Source organism: Ischnura elegans (assembly GCF_921293095.1).
Source record: "Ischnura elegans chromosome 13 unlocalized genomic scaffold, ioIscEleg1.1 SUPER_13_unloc_2, whole genome shotgun sequence".
Lineage (NCBI taxonomy): Eukaryota > Metazoa > Arthropoda > Insecta > Odonata > Coenagrionidae > Ischnura > Ischnura elegans.
This window is the reverse complement of record NW_025791658.1, coordinates 11,595,641-11,612,144: the sequence shown is the minus strand read 5'-3', so window position 1 is coordinate 11,612,144 and position 16,504 is coordinate 11,595,641. Positions and strand designations below refer to the sequence as shown.

Genomic DNA, 16,504 nt, shown 5'->3' with positions numbered 1-16,504 from the left:
TAGTGTAATTATAATATCTGATTATGATAGTTATTAAAGTTTAAACCCTAGTCTACAAGATATATGCGCAGGCAACACACATTTAAAAAATCCACTTGGTAAAAATAGTTCACAAAAATATGAAAGTATAAACTCTGCCTAATATGAATCAACACTAAAAAAAATTACAAACCCGTTCGGATGATACCCGTTCGAAGGATCTGGAAGGATTCCCCAAAAGTCAAACAAAGCACCACAAATTCCGATGGCCATTGATTCGCAGCTCAATGCAAATGATTGCTACTCAATTGGGTTGAGAGTAAAACCAAGAATGAAAATTGATGCACGCAAGAAAGTAAACAAAGCCAATACATTATCACGCCGGCGGCCATCTTGTATCGATGGCACTTCGATAGATCGACAGTTGTAAAATATGGGCGGTAGTTTGAAAATCATATCAGAGGATATGAAATACGTGAGAATGAAATCATAGCTATCATACCGCTTGCCACCAAAATTTACTCTCCTTGTTGAGATATTTCGCTGTGGCCATAGAAATATCTAACACCGATGAGGAGTGTTTATAATTTTCTTTGTACATCTACATCGTATTCATTGATGTGAAATCCTTTTAGTTTTTTTTAAATTTTAAATGGGTTTATTGTTTATGAGTGTTAATTATTTTCTATTGTCTATCATCTGTGAAGTTACATGTAGGAATATGGTTAATGGGTTCTCCCGTAAATAAATTTTTGCAGCAGGTATGATATGACAAATCTGCTATTAATGCGATATAGCATGTCCTCTGCAGGTGTGATGTTTAAGTCTATGCATAGAGAAAATCATGGCTAGTATGAGTTCACATAGCTCGTAAGTTTTATTCAAGCTTGCATATAGCATTGAAGCCAGAATTAGTTTGTCACAGCAAGTTTGCTGCAAACTTGCCGCGACAAGGTTGGTCGTCACAAGCTGATGACAACCCAAGGACAAGTACAAGCGTTTGCCGCAAGTTTGCATGCTAACTGTGTCCGCGATCGTCCTAGGGACAGGGTAGGCCCGGACCCACCCAAATTAGACAGAAACATTTAAGAATCGAAGTCCAAAGTTAAACTTCATTTGTGTTTTTTGCGTTCTTTGCCCAGATGATTTTCGGACTTAGTTTTTTGGCACCTTCGTTGAAAATATTCTAAATGGAATTGAATGACGAAAGTCAATACATCCCCAAAAAAGCTGTTTAAAACGCGATTCATGGACTTAAGAAGTTATTAAACCTTAGATTATGGAATTGGAAATCTATTAGGCAAATGAAAATATTGCCCACAATGTTGCAAAGTAACGTTGCCATTAAACGTTGTCCAAACGTTGCGTCAACGTTAACATTACAGTGCAACATTTGTAACGTTGCTACAACGTTGAGACAACCTTCTCTGCTGCTGGGGTGGATATTATCTTTGTAAGATGGAATTCTATAATTGCAATTTCTTGGTTCAAAAAATTACCCAACAATGTGCATGGAAAAAGTAAATAGGCAAAATTCTATTAATTACAATTTTATAAGCTTCGTGCAAGAGTTTTTTACAGGATTACAACATGACAATGATATAAATAAAACAAATTTATTTACAATTTAAATATCAACATATATTCTGTTCGACCTAATCTTTCACAATGGGACAGATAATAGACAGATAAAGACAAACTTTTTGCCAAATCTCCTTTCATGAATAGGAAATCACCACTTGAATTGTAAGTTCATAGTTGCAGATGCATTTTAAATATCAGTTTCCAACAGTGAAAACAGATAATTAGATATTTTAGAGGAGGAGACAAAATTGATAAATATAGTCCAAAACAAATTTTCTACACAAAGATAATCTTTCAAAATCAATTTTCTGCTGAAGCACAGACATTTTGTGCATGCCTCAGATATTTCAAAAACTATACATGAACATCGTAATACTTATCAATAATAACAAATATGGCAATATTTAAATTCACCAGATACATTCATTTCAATGGAACAAACAGTAACGTTACTTAACATCATATTTCACAAAGACTTTCTTTAATGCATACCTATAATACAGTTCAATGATGCATGAGCAAAGAGTAATTTTCGAAATTTTTATAGTTCTATAAAAATGAATAAGCAGTAAATAACACATCTACATTTGAATAGATTACTACCCAGAATTTAATTTGAAAGGAAATTTAATTTGAAGGAAAAGAACACTTCTTTGTAAGATTTAAAGATTCTTTTATAGTTAAATTATGATTTTAAAAATCACATCAATCTCAATTTGGCACCGCTGTCACAATAGATACTCAGCAATAAATTAGTATCAGATAAGGCCCTCTCTTATATATGTAATTTTATCAATGCAATTTGACTTTGGAATACATATCTCTAAAATGTTAAACACACAAATTATACTGTGATCCCAGATTTTTTTACATTAAGAACATTGCCTCAGCATTTTTTTAGATCAATATTCACAACACACAAAAATATTAATTCCCTGTAAGCATTCATGAGCTTTAGGCATGTTTCTTTGCTAGCAATGGCAATCAAATCAACGCTCTAAGTGACTGCCGTATAGTGATGAATGCCAGGGACTCGTTGGCAAATTCGCAGGTATGCACTTAAAAATTTGTAAAAAAAGCCTAATATATGCATTTTCTGAAGGTAATTATTTTTTTTTCATGTGCCCTCAATATTTACAGGTATGTAAAACCATGACAGATACTAAAAAATAGTTACAAAAGCTACATGAGGCAGAAAAAAGTAAAAGTGTAAATAAACGCAGCCAATAGATTGGCCCGGTGGCACTGTTTTAATGGATAAAAAGCACAGATGATTTCAGAATGAGACGTGGATCAATTTCATATCATAATTGAATCAGACAAAGAATGCAAATATGCAAATATTTACAATCAATAGTTCGGTTACGCATTGTTTTGATATAATGCTCATACCACGTGCCTGACTGATGAAAATTGTGCATATGCACGCTAGGGAATCAATGCCCCTGCATCTTAAACTGGATTTTTACACATGTTTGATCATAGAGGCATAACTCAAGTGGACATTTTAATAATAACTGCCAAACATTAGGAATATTTTTTAACATAAATCAACATAAATATGTAAAAACCTTCATATGCTCAAAACAGTCACTATCACAATCACATCATGAGCTTAAGTATATACTTGAAATAAATTCACCTTAGCACATTTGTTGTTGAACAGGAAACCAATTTGCAAGTAACAATGGAGTTTCATTATGTTTGAAATTACATTTATGCTCACAAAATTTACTCCTATGCTGCAATAAAGTAGTTTCCTTCATCAAAGAAAACGAAAGGCATTGATTGCAAATCGTTACCAACCATTAGTGTATTCATAATACACAAATTATTTGGCTTTTGAAATGCCGGTTTAGACGAATGGCAAGGGTCAAATTTTATCCTCACTTGAAAAAGGCCAGATTGGCGCCCATGCGATGCCACTCCACGTGACGTCACAGGGACCTAGTTTCTACACGAGAGGATAGGAGTTTTACATCGTCTGAGGTTACCAATGCATGCATGAGGCACAGAGCTCAGGGAAACTTGTCTTAATTATCACCTATTAAAACTAGTTATTAAAGCATTCCGACGAGGGGGTCTTGAAAGCTCGAGACCTGCTCCGCTTAATTTCATCTCCCTAACTTCATCTTTCACCCTGCCATCGTTCCAATGGCGTGCATTCATCGATCACATTCATGCGTGACGACAATGATTTTAATGTATTTAGTGGCTGAGCAACATCTTCCTGCTGCCCCTGCCTGAAGACACAAGCGTGGATGTTGTTTATTGCCCACGGAGGCCACCTCCATCTCATCGAGGCCACCTCATCTGCTGGGTGGCAGGCTCCGCATTTGCCATGACACCTTCCCACCACAGACTGACCATCCTGTGTGAGGAGAATCAAACACTTATTTCCATGTGCTTTTTACAAGTAGGCGTGCGAACCCTCCCCTATTTATATCTTTCACGGTTTGTAAGTTTACTTTGTGACACCTTACATCTGCTGGCAAATATCTTGGAACATAGTAAATTCCAGTTAATCATACTAGATAAACCTAAACCAGTTTCAGCCCTCACATATCATTCTCAAGATGAAACACCTCATGATAATGGCATATAATAATAGACTATGGAATGACAGATTAATACAACATAGTAATAAAGTGTATAACCTCTTGAGAATTACATACGACAGTTAAAACAAGGCAAGGTTTACTTAATGAAGCTGTGTGGAACATACAAAGTTACAGAATATTTATTTAACCCCCAGAGCTTCTATTTTTTTCTTAGTTCATCAATGACATAAACACTTTTCATGGTTGTTGAATATTTCATCTTTGCTTAGTTAAAAGCGGTGAAATTAATATTAAGTGCAAAAGCACAAAATTCCCGGGTCCCACAAATGAAACCACAGATCTTTGGTTTTTCAGGCCACAGTGGCGACCCAGGTTCATTGGGTTCCATAGCAAATTACCAAGGTTCATCGTACTAGTTGCTTCATTTGGGCCGTTGGGATCCATCAAAGATCGATGCAAGATGTCCAAAATGCAAAGGAATGTGGACTTCCAAGAAGCCACACCAATGGTGTAGTCCATTTCAGAGCTAACCCCACAATTCGTGGTTATCATTGAAGTTATCTACTGACTAAGTTTAAATCAGTTCATTATCCAGTCAACAAGTGGCTGTAGGCTATGGTGGATGTGTTTGACAAGCATTGTGAGGTATATGGCATGATAATAAATCTCCAGAAAACGGTAGCTAAGAAGCATGAAGGTTTGCATGAAGTATTTGGTAAGGATCCCTTCTCTGCATGAATTTCCCTCTTCAATTCAAAATAAGGCAAACTCCCTTTCATTTTACCCAAACATATTCTTTGCTTCCTCCATCTCCCACATTTACACAGCATTCGCCCCTTCACTAAAACTGTTTTCAACCACCCTTCCCTGCTTAAAAACTTTCTCCATCCAAACCTTCTGTCCCCTCTATATTTCTTCTGGAAGCTGCCTATCCTCACCCACCATGACCAGCTCTTTGTCATTCCTCTACGTCCACTTCAATTTCTCCATTCTTCTCCACACCCACATCTCAAAAGCCTCCAGCCTTCTCTCGTCCTCCTTCTTTAGCGTCCATGTTTCCAACTCGTAAAGCATTAGACTCTTTACTAGCCTTTCCCATAACTTTAACTCAATTACCTCTCAACAGCTCTTTCCCATTCATGAATGTCTCTTTTGCTAATGCAGTTCTCTTTCTGGTGTCCTCATGCAGTATCTGTTGCCCGCTAATGCGCAGCTCAAATAGTTGAATTGCTCTACCTGCTCAAGTTTTTGCTCACCTCCCTTGTCCCAAGTCTTACATTCCTAGCTTGTGATCCTTTTCAAAACTGCATAACTACCTTCTTCTTACCTACCGTTTTCTGGAGATTTATTATCATGCCATATACCTCACAATGCTAGTCAAACACATCCACCATAGCCTACAGCCACTTGTTGACTGGATAATGAACTGATTTAAGCGTATCTTCCATCATATTAACTCCAGCTTCCATCTCATCCCAGGCCTCTCTTACCATTTCATGAGTCTACACATTAAAAAGCAATGACGAGTATTGCCTCGCTCCTTGGCCAATGTCTGCCCAACCTGATTCTCCATCCTCTCACTAGTTGCAAATAAGGCAAATAGCACAACAGTCTGAGCCTTGTACAAACTATGAATGAATTGCCTATCCCTCCAATCTGCCACTAAATATTTTCATAAGGATTTCTTATACAATTTCCATACATTCCACAGCAATTATGTCCACTATATTTAATCTTCCTGGCTTTTTCCTGCTATTTTACATATCCTCCACATACTACCTACTTCCATTTACTCTGAACCATGGGATGCTCAGATAAGGCCCTTAATTTTTGACATGGCTTGTATTTCTTTGCCTTCTGATATTGACTCATGACTTTAACTTTGCCTCTCTCTCCTGCTGAATTTTTTCCTTTTCCTCACACTGTCTTTTCCTTCAAGCCTCCCTTGCTGTCTCAGTTTCACATTGTAATCAATTATTTGTTTCCCCATACATCCTTTTGCTTTTCTCCATGTCCACACTTTTCCACTTCCTTCTCTCCTCCATTTCTCCTATAATTTCTCTGCTATCCAGGTTTTTCATCCTTCTACAACCAATTTAGCCAACTGGCTTCTTGGCAGCTTTTATTATTGATGGTTCACTCTAATCCCATCCTTCCTCTATTGTCTGCATTTGTCCAACCTCCTCGATACTATTCCACACTAGTTCCTCTATTTTATCCTCACTGTCCCATTCAGAGCTTCAACATTCCCTTTCCTTGCTGTTCTGGTATTCTTCAGTCCTTTGGATCCTTTAGTAGCATTTCATAAGAACCAGGTTGTAACCGGAATCTACATCAGCCACAGGGAAGCTGCGTGAGTTTTTCACTCTAGTCCTAAACCCCTGTCTTAACATGATGCAGTCTATTGAGTATCTGCCCATGTGCACCTCTGCCATTTGTAATAATTAAGCATTTTGCTTTAGTGATGAATTAGATTCTCCATAAAAAAATTTACTGCCTTCTCACCCATGTCATTTTGAATTCCTAATTTAAATTTTCCTATTTCGTTTCCATCTTTCCCTTCTCCGAATGTGTTGTTCCAGTATGTTGCTGTGTTGTTGCTCCTGCTCCTAATAAACTGGTTAAAGAACTGAATGGAGTCCGGCCGCCGAGAGTTGTCCCTTTACAGCCAGAAGGGGCAAGGGAATTTGGGGTAGGGGCAAGGGAAACGCCAAGTCACATGTGAACAAAAGGCTTCTCTGAAGAAAGGAGGGACAACGACCGTGAAGGAAGAATCCCTTTTTTTTCAGTTATTTGAGTAGCTTGTCTGTGTAGTTGAGGCTTATTTTGGTGAAAACATTGTATGACTAGGCTATGAGGGTTTGAGGTGCGTTTCTGAGACAGCAATTGGCTGCAAAATGTGCTGCAACCACATCCACCCCTCCTTTTGCCCTGCCATCAGACAGCTTCCACCGCCTGGACTGCAGTGATGGGCATAAATACAGTGGAACTTGGTTATAACATCATCAAAGGGACCTGAAGATTTTTAACGTTATATCCGAGTGACGTCATGAAAAAGCAGCCTTAAATCTGAGTGAAAGAACAAAGTAAAAACGTAAATGTTCTGCTATATGCAACACTGTTTACTGTGATGTGACTGATGATCTACCGTAACTAACGAAACAAGCAATACAATACAGTAGGCCTGTGTCAGTGGCCTTGTAGAACGTAGGGGTGGGAAGGGATAAGACCCAGGTATGCGTGACAGCCCCCGCTCCCTCCAGACACCAATTAGACAAAAGAGTTGCATCCCGTCACCAGCTCAGCGTCCTGCTTGTGACCTGTTTTTGCTTTTGATGTTTCTACACATGGTTTCTATGAACTTTGGGACATAATAGCCAATAATAGACACACTACCACTTTTCCAACCTAAGAATTGCAAAATGTTTGACGCTATACCCGAGCGTCACAATATTTGTTGACGATATAAACGGGTTTTTGTACAACATAAAATGTTAAATTTTGGCTATTCTGCATAAAATGTGACGTTAAACCTGAGTTGACATTACAGCTGATGCCGTTATAACCAAGTTCCACTGTATAAGGCTTTTCTCTCTCACAGTGGTTTAGTAAGCACTACCTCCATCTCCTGTGCCACAATGTGGAATTGAAACTCTAACACCAAGTTGAGTAAACACAGTCTGAAATATGGCTTGGTGGTATAACTGGTAGCATATCTCACCTTCAATTGGGATATCTAGGTTTGAATTCGATAAGCCAAATGATTTTTATGGCAGATTTCACCCTAGTCCTCCTTTTCCTATGACCCAGGGCTTGCTCTTAAAGACAGACATGCCCTCTTAAAATCACGACCAGAGAGGATTGCTTTGACACCAAACCATTAAATAGTAGAATAATTATCCCTTTTAGTGCCAGCCTATTTTGTCTGGTATGCTCAAGAGTACCAGGGCTTTTTTGGCAAATTTGCTGGTTTGAACTTAAACATTTATAGAAAGCCTAAAATGCATTCTTTACAATATCTGTCACATTCAAGCATGACATATACAACAAAATAGTTACAAAGGCTACATGAGGCACAAAAAATTAAAGGCTTGGGTGCCAAAAAAACCCAGCCAATAGATCAGCCCAACAGTGATGCAGCTAGGAATTAAGGGGTTTAGATGCCACTAATACCAGGGTGTGTGGCGTATGGAATACCCATCAGGATAAGTGGTAGGTGAAAGATTAATAAATTGCTGTATTTTTAGATAAATGAATCAAAATGGTGAGTTTCACGGCTTTCTGTGGGATATTTTATTAATCCTTAAACTATTCTATTAGTAATATCAATCCAATTAAGTAAAATGGATTGAACTTAAAAATTTCTCTGAAGCCTGGGAGGGTTTTATCCCTCAAAACACCCCCTTGCTGTGCCACTGCAGCCCTATATACTCTTGCACATATCTCCCAGGCTGATGGATAGCACTTTAATGGTTAATCACGATGAAGAAAAGTTAATAGCCATGCACTCACGTCTTTCCTGCTGACGTGAACAGCTGCCCCTGCTATGAACTGCTATGCACCCTGCTACTGCTATGAACCCTGAGTCCAGTACCCTTGAAGTTGATGCTGAAATGACCCTCAGGACAGTCTAGGGAGCTGTAGCAATCGCCCGCTTCCCCATAAGCCACTCTTGTACCATGGATCTGCCTGGCAAAATAGGTCAGTCATATCATCAGCTGGAAGTTAGCAGACAGCATTGCCTGAGGCACACACACATACAGTCACAGGTCTTATTGTAAAATTTTCTCTTTAGATTCAAACAATGGACCAAAAATTCAATGAGATGCTCATTAACTGTTCGCTTCATTTGAAAAATGAAAGTAATAATTTGTGGAAAAAAAACACTTTTTCGCCATTTTCAAATGTTTTTTTTTAGATGAAAACCTTGGATTGTTTTCAATGATTCTTGCATTTTTTAAGAGTGAAATCCTTCTACTTAAACCATGTGAAAACCAGAAGTTAGATGATGATTCTGTCATTTACGAAATCACCTGTTGGAAAAACCTCTGCCATGACCATATTTACCCCAACTTTCAATAGTTCAAATGGTGGATTTAAGGCATAATGCCCTTAATCAAGCACCACAGAACATTGATGGGGGGATACACCAATGAAATGGTGTTTCACTAAGAAAATATATTTTACATCAACCACAATAATAGATGCAGCAATACTTAGTCAATTCTCATTGATGTGACATTGATTCAGACGCGTAAGAAGACTGTCTTTGGAATCACCTTTGCCATTGAAATCAATGGTGCACCCACAATCGTCTCTTCGTAAACCCCCATCTGGGCATGAATTTGGCTTCAATAACCTGAGCACAAGGAAGAGATGATATGACCAAAATTTACACAATTTCCTGGCAACCTAAAATTAATCTTAATTATTAAATCTAATTTTAATTATTAATGATGTATCACAAACAGTTACAAATCTCTAAAATAAAGATATTATACCCTCCAATAAAATCTAAAATCAAAGAGAAATCTATTCATTCCTTGCCACGGTAAATAAAACACAAGTTTATAATAGGAGATGATGCAAGCAAAAATTTACACAATTTCCTCGATACGTAAAATTAATACATATATAATCTTATCTATTAATGATGTATCACAAAGAATTAAAAATCTCTAAAATATACAACACTGTGAAGTGAAAAATGATTTAATACAATTGTGATATTTTAAGCTAACTGAATAGGTACACTGGGTAACATGAAAACTTGATGGGAATCGAACCATAGACCTTACAGTAGGTCATAAATATAGAGAATGGAAATGAAAGGCTGCTTACCTTCTCCCATGGCCCCGTCTTCCTTCTTCAAACTTCTCTATTCTCCTTCCGTTGAAGTGTGTGGGTCAGCAGAGCATATCCTGGCACTGTAGGGCTTCTGGGAGAGAGAGCACTTGGCATCGTCAAGAACTTGCACCCCTGAGCCGCGACATCCGACTTCTCGAAACAGACGACCTTATCCAAAGGAGACATTGCACTGCAATGAATTGAGGACATGAAATTCATCATGTATGTATGTCACAACCTTTCTAGTAATGATTTTTGTGAAGATGGCAATGAATACGCCAGTTGCCTCTTTATGGCAGAAAAATACTGAAATCAAAACATACTAAAAAAAACACGATCATCCCTCTACTTACTTAGCCATTTCTTAAAAAATGTAATTAAAGCTTGGAAGGGCTAGTAAAGTTTAGGTGGTAAGCAATTTCAGGCAAGAATCATTCTATTTAAGTGAGAAATTTTTAAAATATACATTGGTCCATGGCTGGCACTTGATCTTGAACTGGTGATCATTTTTAACCACTAAGTTCTGAGCTACCCCACCATTTAGGACATTTCCAAAGAGTTTTACAAAAAGTAACTGTAGCTAGTTCCTTTTTTAAAACGGTAATTGGTGCATACTTCTAATTGTAACTAAAGTAAGCTACTTCTCCTTGGTCCTCCACCCATCTCAAGAAATCTCAGCCTAGATCTGTGAAAACCTAAGCTAAATAGAAGTCCACACAAACTGATTTAAAAATCAAAGTACGTATCACAAATAAAGTCACAAAACTTCTATGGATCATGTATGAGAGTAAGAGGATTGAGTGAAAACAACTTACCAGGCCCCACTCTCCATGCAACCACTTGGGACAGAGGGGAATGTGTGGGCACCGAGTTACATCACGTGGCTTTTCCGAGTGGGAGCAATGAGAATCGTTTGCATCTCTCCCATATTCGTTATGGCAGGCAACTTATCTTCAAACATATCCCCCAGGTCTCTCACCTTCTTCCCAACAGGTTTCTGAGCACTATTGGAGAGTAAATTATTTAAAAAATTCAAACATGGATGTTTATACTGTAAATGTCCTCTAAAATAACGATCTTCAAATTTTAATCAATTTTGGTTTGAGGACTGCCAACGTATTCCATGCTAGTGAAAAAAACCTTAATGCAACAGCATAATAGGAGCACATAGTACCTCAAATGTTTCATTAAAGTGTTCGTATTCCTCACCCGTTTAAAATCATCAGTTAATATATAATTGACCACTATAATTTACAAGAGGTATAGCATACATTTTGTCACAGCCACTCCCTTTTCTGACTTTGCCTCCTAAAATGAACCTTTCAAATGTAAAATATATTCAAAACTTGCAAACAACGATTGCAATAAGGCCACTTCTTAGCATGATTTTCATGATACATAGTATGAAGATTTGCAAGATGTTAGAATCCTCAGTTTCATCAAGCTAAATTCGAATTTTTCCAAGACCCTGTGAAAACTTCCCTGCAAAACAGAAATGCAGAATTCAATGATGTTGTCATGTAAAAGAAGTAAATAAGAGCATTTTAACAGCTAACTCCTCAACACCACCACAAGTTTTCTGAAAATCCCTTACACGGCAAAAATAATTAGTGTGACCTGTGGGCTCATGCATTTGTAATTTTAAGAAATGCAATTTTTTGTTTAACACTTTCAATGCTGACCATGTAAAACTCAAAATTGACCCCCGGTGCGGCTGTCGTTTTTTAATGCAAAACGCATGCATGGGTGCCAAAAGAGCTGGGAAAAATAATGAAAAAATTTTCTTGGCCCTAATTTGTTAGCTATGAATTTTTTTATTTATGACGTGATATCACGTCACCCGCACAGTGGGATATAAACGTAATGCGGGTTGCATACTGTCGGCTTTTTCCCCGCGCCACCGTTTTCTTTCAATTTTTTTGTGCGCTATGTATCCAAGAAAATACGAGGAAAATGAGTTTGCAATGTTCTACTGGTATCGCCATTGGTATTTTGCCACTGCCATAGGGAAATTTTTGGCTTAGATGAATGTATTGCAAGTTATAAATACAAGGAGTTTCCGTGAACAGCTGTTTGATTATGATGGTAGTTCTGGGCAAGATATTTCGGCGTATTCCTTGTACTAGAAATCCTAAGTGTCGGGGTAGGGTTCTATAATATTGAATAATTTTTACATTTTCCTCTGAAGCCACTATTCTCGACACAAATTCCTTTACTCATTTCTTGTTTTCAGCTCCAATTCCTTTCTTCACATACGACTAACTGTAAGCATCAGATATTTAACGAAAATGGTTTTCACATACCATTATGTAGCCCCTTCACTGCAGGTGCTTGAGATGGTTGGCACTCCGCTTTCGAGATTATTTTCCGACGGTGTATTAGGGTGTCTCTTCACGTGCACCACTCCTGCCGGCTGTTCTAAGGTTGGACGGGGTACGGAGATGAAGCGAGGGGTGAGAGTAAAATTTAGTCGGTCCGCTTGTAAGAACAAGGAATAGCTTTTTCGGGAGTGCCATCGGCACATCAAAAAGATGAGGAAGGTATGAGGAAAGATTTTGATGACACGTGTCCTTTTTGGGTCGTTGGGGTGGAGATTCCGGTGCCGAAATAATAATGGATGTGGAAATAGAAATAATCAACCCATAACTTCCTCATTACTATCTTCTGAACTCAAGCAAATGACATATTTATGCAATATGATGTGACCGAGTTAAAAGTTAATACATAAAAACTGGAACTAATAGTACCTATTTACAAGCAAATATCTCACAAGTAATCTTCATTTAGGCCACGTATCGCGGTTCTGACTACGAATATTCTGCGAAAATCTGAAAATGATGTAAATTTTTTCAGCTATAATATTTTTTTTCATTTGGTGCATAATAATATCAATTCGAGTAAACCATTCAATAATACGTATTGCTAGGAATAGATTTTCAGCATCTATGCCCATTATTACGTACCCGATTACCGAAAGCAACGTTTTATTTCTAATTACACGAGGGAAAAACTAATTCCATCGTGCTTAGAAATCTCTAGTTACTTCTTATTTATGAAGCAGCCCTAGTCTATTGAAAAAAGGAATCACATGACATGAAAAAAATATTATATTTACCCAAAACAATTTCATTACAATCGAAATGATAACCATTTTCAAATTATATATTACATACAACTACGTACAGCCATGTATGTTTTACCAATGTAGGAAATACCTCTCTCACAAATTTTATAACAATATATTTAGCCTATAATGCTATTTGCAAAATATGATACAAAAATATATAATACTATTTATGCCTTCTGATGAAAGAAAGAAAAAAGCTCGGGACAGAGTAGAGGAGAATCCTTGAAGCCTGTGTAGATATCTGCGGTCTCTTTCCTACGCCCGAGAGTGCTTGCACCGCAATAGTGCAATATTGCACCATCGATACTTCTTTCTGCCTCTTGGATGAGTTCAGTGAGTGGGATTGAGATAATGATGGTAAAAGTGGCTTGGGATAAGGAATGTAGGATGGAAGAATAAAGGATCTAATGACAGAAAGACGGAATTTATAAAGGGGAATCTTTTAGGCGAGTTCACGATACATGAAAAAGCGTGCATAGTTTCAAGAAGGAATTATTAGGGAATCAATGGAGGAGTGAAATTAATCTAAATTGACTGATAATTTGAGGAAACCTTCAGGCTCTGAATCGTTTTGGCCGGTGTTCGGTGAAAAATGAATAGCTTGAAGAATGCTAAAGAATCAATCACGACTCATGAAAGCAAAGCAGGTCAAACAAGATAGCAATGCTCCATTAGTCGGATATATTGGTTATAGGAATACCTACCTTGTGAAATATTAGGCCTATGAAGGTAAAACTCTTCATAGGTCACTGTTTCCAATTCCTAACCTATTCTTTCGGAGACTACAAGAAAGTATGTCTGTATACGAAAGAGGGTGTCTGGGAAAAGGAGACGCAAAAACACTTGGGTCGTTGGAAGGGGGTGGAATGGTGAGAGCTGGGTTTTCTATGAAAGTGATATTTTGAGGGGTCACTGAACTACAGGTCCACGGGTCTACCGCAAAGGACGTTGGGATGGAGAAGGACTGACGGTATTGTTAGAAGGTTCAGGGAAAGAATAGGACAAAGGGGATGGGCCAGGGATTGACAAAGGGATCGGGAGTAGGAGGAGGCAATGGAGTACCTGAATGTGAGGGTTCAACCTCCTCCCCACCCTCCTCTCAAAATTTCTAGCTCGGAGTCTACAGAGAATGCCTGATGCCCATCTCTTCCAGGAGCTCCCTCTATCCTCCTTCGTGTAAATTCGCCTAGAGAAGGCAGAGAGCTAAAAAAAGGAAGAATGGAAAAAAATATCTATATCATCGCTAAATATTATAAAAACGTAATAAACAATTAATAAACACACATAATTAAGTTCCAGATAGTAAATACATATTACTTGTAAAGTATAACTCAAATAAAATTTGTTATACTCACGCATTAATAGAAATAAATGAAAATAATAGCATAAAATACAGGGGAAAATGAATGGAAATTGGCTTACCTTAAGATAAAAGAAAAAATTTCTCCCGATCCTCCCAGGAAAGGTTGCTTGAAACGGCGTTCACAAATACGCTGCTAGATCCCTGCTGAGCAACTTAGAGTCGAAAAATGTCATAATAGAACTGAACCGAGCTCTTACAGAGGGCCGGAACCCTCGGGGTACGCATGACGTGTTATCACGTCATCAGCACCAGGGGATAGCGCATCATGACGTGATATCACGTCATGCCGCACTCAAGGTGTTAAGCACTATTGTTAGCTAATTGGGAGGGATCCACATAAAGTATGTGATCAAATTTTAAATTAAAATCTTTCAAATTCATATTACCAACATCACTGTGGAAAAAGAAAAAAAAACAATATATTTAGTACACGGCAAATGGGTAAGGAAAATGATTTTTCCTTTGCCTTATTATTATTGCATAAACTAAGTGCAGAATGCTATATCTGTCGAGGTACTATGGTACCACTTGAGTTTCCCCAAATGCTTGACCCCAGAACATTTGGCAAACACCATATTAAGGAGAATCTCAATTTGAATTCAGCCTGAATAAATCCCTCTAAATAACGTAGTTTACCCTCCAAATTAATGCATACTAAGCACTTTCCATTCACGGCTCATTGCAAGCTAGTGAAAACTTTGTATACTTTCTCAGGACGGTTTTATACATGACCATGGTTTTGTCAAATAGTTGACATCATCAGGCATTGAATCATCCTGTAGAGGTGTTCAAAGTTTTATTCCAGTTGGCTGGTTCAACATGAATTATAAATTCCCCAAAGTTACATTAGAAACCATCTTATCAGTACATGAAACGTGGTTCCTAATCACACTTACAGGTCCCCAGAGTTCAACTCCCAGCGATAATTTAGACTCGTCCTTGGCAGCGGGAAGGAATAAGAGTCGCGAATGTCAGCAGAGTGACTCCATCGCGATGAGGGTGAGGGTGGGGGGGGGGGGGAGTGCGAGGAAGCAAAAGGGCCGTGGATGGAGAAATCAGAGGCGAAGACGACAAAGACGGGTGGGCGGTGGGCACTGGTCCCTGCAAAAGACAATTGAAACATGAAACCAGGAGAATTACCACCATGGGATTTAAGTGAGGTGACTGAACAAAGGCTTCACAAGAGGGACAATTGCAGGAAAAAATAAGGATAACTTTAAAAGAAGCCTGACAAACACAAAATTTCCTTTTATAAGCAAAGAGGTATATACAAAAATACAGAAATTTATTAAAACATCATTATGGGGAACGATGATGGGCAGCTGAATGACATAAAAATAATTTTTAACACGCAAAATGCCAATATTTGCTCAAAAAATCCATATTTGCCTTCATTAAGCATTGTACAAAGTGAAGAAATTGAGTCAAGTGTCATGTGAAATCATGAAGTATTCTTAGGAAACACCTGTGGACCTTATCTACAATAAATGGATTTCAAAACAATACCCTTTCTTGAAATCCCTAAAAGAATTGAAAGAAATTATCACATATTCCCATGGAAGAAGACAAGCCTGCAAGAAGGAATATCATACATACAGTGAGTCCTCGTTCTACGTCACCCCGTTTAACGTCATTTCGCGATAACGTCACGAAAATTTTATGATCGTGATTCGTTTATCGCCCCTTCGCTTCGCGATAACGTCACGTATTTTAAATTTCGTGCGAGAAAAAAGGTGAAGTGGCAGGCTTTACAGGTTTTTTGTTTCGTGGGCGGAAATACGGTCAGTCTATTCAAAGTGTAAAACGGTGTGTATACTGTTAATTGTGATTACGGTTTTGGCAAATTTTAGCATCAGAGACATTTCCACGACAATGTCCAAGAAAACAATGTTCACAATAATTTTGGTTCCTGCTACTGCGACGATGTTTCAGCGATGATGATGCCTAGGCGACATCCGCCCGCCTCAATTAGCAATTAAAACCATCTCTTCGATTTCATAATCCCAGTTTGCCTGCCCTCGCTCATTTGCGCCATTTTGATTT

At 38.0% G+C, this 16,504-nt stretch overlaps 1 long non-coding RNA gene across 3 annotated transcripts; it reads right to left on the bottom strand.

Moving 5' to 3' along the window:
* Positions 1-3,544: 3,544 nt before the first annotated feature.
* LOC124172706 lies at positions 3,545-11,675 on the bottom strand. Of its 3 annotated transcripts, none has more exons than XR_006868254.1 (4): positions 10,787-11,675; positions 9,966-10,161; positions 8,637-8,813; positions 3,545-3,934 (listed from the first exon to the last, which is right to left on the bottom strand). It is a non-coding gene; the product is annotated as an uncharacterized LOC124172706 (long non-coding RNA). The 3 variants fall into 3 exon arrangements; XR_006868255.1 differs by having other exon boundaries at positions 9,966-10,139; XR_006868253.1 differs by lacking the exon at positions 10,787-11,675 and having other exon boundaries at positions 9,966-10,761.
* Positions 11,676-16,504: the final 4,829 nt, after the last annotated feature.